Raw genomic sequence first — 2504 nt, 5'->3', positions numbered from 1 at the left:
TTTCAAGTGCTGTCAATATTTACCAAGTTCTTAAATCCCCCTGCTTTTCAACTATCACTATTCAAGTTTAAAAAATGATTCAAAGTAAACTGCTTTAAGTTTTTCAAGCACATCTAGTCTAAAATTTCATGGTGTTAGACATTTCTCTGAGCAACTTAATATTAACATGTTTAGAAAGAAATCTTGATTTTAATTAATAATATATACCAAGTGATTTTATCTAATGACTAGTTAAACACATTCAAATTTAAATGAAAGGATAGTTTAAAACATTATTACAGTGAGACCTTGCGTTCTTTCCTTCAAGAAATATTTAGGTCCTGGCTGCTGTGGCTCAGTGGATTAAGCATCAGCCTGTGAGCCAAGTGTCACTGGTTTGATTCCCAGTCAGGTCACATGACTAGGTTGCACATCACGTCCCCAGTTGGGGGTGCAAGTGAGAGGCAACAACACAGTGATGTTTCTCTCCCTCTCTTGCTCCTTTCCCCTCTCTCTAAAAACAAACAAACAAACAAACAAATAAATAACTTATTTTTAAAAAGAGAAATTTAAATGCAATACGCCAGCACTTTCCTTGTGCTGGGTATACAACAATAAGTTAAGATATGAAGCAAAGGCTTGTTGCCACTCATGGCATTGCGTGTTGAGTTTTGTCCCCCAAAATTCATATGTTGAAATCTTAACTCCCAGTTTCTCAAAATATGACTATATTTGAAGATAGGACTTTTAAAGAAGCAGTTAAATAAAAATGAGGTTATGAGAGGGGCTTAATCCAATATGACTAGTGTCCTTATGAGAAAAGGAAACGTGGACACAGATAGGTACAGAAGGAAGAGCATGATAAGATACAGAGTGAAGATGGACATCCATAAACCAAAGAGAAGATAGGAATCAATCCACTCAACACCTTAATCTCAAAGTTCTAGACTGCAGAACTGTGAGAAAATACATTTTTCCTACAAGTCTGTGACACCTTGTTATGGCAGCCTTAGAAACCAATACACATGGGGAAGACAGCTTACTCAGAAAACCAATACTTTCCCAAATTTGTTTAGTTTTGAACTATATATATTCTTAAAACATTACCAATTGAATATATTAGTACAATTGTGTGTTCAATAAATCCAGTGTTAAAAATAATTTATAAAAATTTATTTCATGGAACATACTATTAATGTCTGCCAATATGAAGTCAAATGAATTAAATATTTTACTATTTTATAATATAATTCATAAAGAAAAAATTCCATAATGGAAGAGATCTGGAAGAAAAATTTTAAGTAAAGAAAAACTTTTTAGTATAATTAATTAAAAACTACATTGTAGACAGTATTTTAAGTTCTTTATATATCATCTCTTTAATATTACAAAAATTTGAATTGCCAGACAGGTTCACAAGAATACTAGCTATTACTCAAGGCTATACATTGCTAATGACTTGGAAGATAAAACACCTCAGAACACATTTAGTCCAAGTGATAGAAGAAAAATAACAGTGCATTCCATGCCAATTTAGGGGATGAAGGAGGCTACTTTGTTTTGAGTTTTCTTTCTTTTTTGTACTTGGTTAGCCTTGCAACAGAAAAGAGATTACATACATAAGTAACTTACATTCTCCTATGAGCTGTCTACCATCATTCCATAAGTTCAAGTTTATTTACAATAAACACTTTGGATAAACCAAGATATTTTTGAGAATTTCTGGCTATCTTTCTACTAGTAAGTAAATGCCCACAGCACATAGTTTTTTTGCAAAGAGATTTGGTCTCAGGTCAACAATCTTCAGTGAGAGTGGAGGGAAGGAGTCTCAGGCCTGCTGTCAACTCCTGCACTCCTAACATCACTTGCAGTTGCCACAGTTTATGAAATCTATGTATCTTTTTTATACAGACTTTACAGATGAAGAAACAGGTTTAGAGTGATATGCTTCCCAAAGTTAAACAGCTGTCAGTAGAAGTGCCCAGATTCAAACACATGGTAGTAAGTCTACTGTATCCTCTTAGCCACTGATTTCTACTGCCTTCCTAGACAATTTATTTTCTTCTTACAAAGAATTATAAGAACTTACAAAATAAATGCTATCTAGTATTATCAGTGATCACCAAAATTCTGGACCAGTTATATTTATTTCTCATATTCAATATATTTTAATGTATAATATTATAAATATTACACACACATATGTATTTGGGAGGGCAAAATAAAACAATTGATAAGTACATCGCAGTTCACTTATTGTGGCCTCACTGTATCATGGGATTTTAAAAAATACTATATTTAATTATTTATCACAGATTTTCTGCTATATTGTGGGATTTTACGGTACTGTATATGTATGTTGTTTAAAGTTACATGGGTTTAATAGTGTAGAATAAATTTAAGATTTCTACTTTGCGGGGGGGTCTGGAACGTAATGCCCATGATAAGTGAGGGAATACTGTATAACAAATAATCATTTATCTATCTCCATCTGTTAGCCACTGAAACTGGGTAACAAACAAGCA

This window comes from Furipterus horrens, unplaced genomic scaffold (assembly GCF_987537825.1).
Source record: "Furipterus horrens unplaced genomic scaffold, mFurHor1.1.pri manual_scaffold_7, whole genome shotgun sequence".
Taxonomy (NCBI): domain Eukaryota; kingdom Metazoa; phylum Chordata; class Mammalia; order Chiroptera; family Furipteridae; genus Furipterus; species Furipterus horrens.
This window is presented reverse-complemented; position numbering follows the sequence as displayed.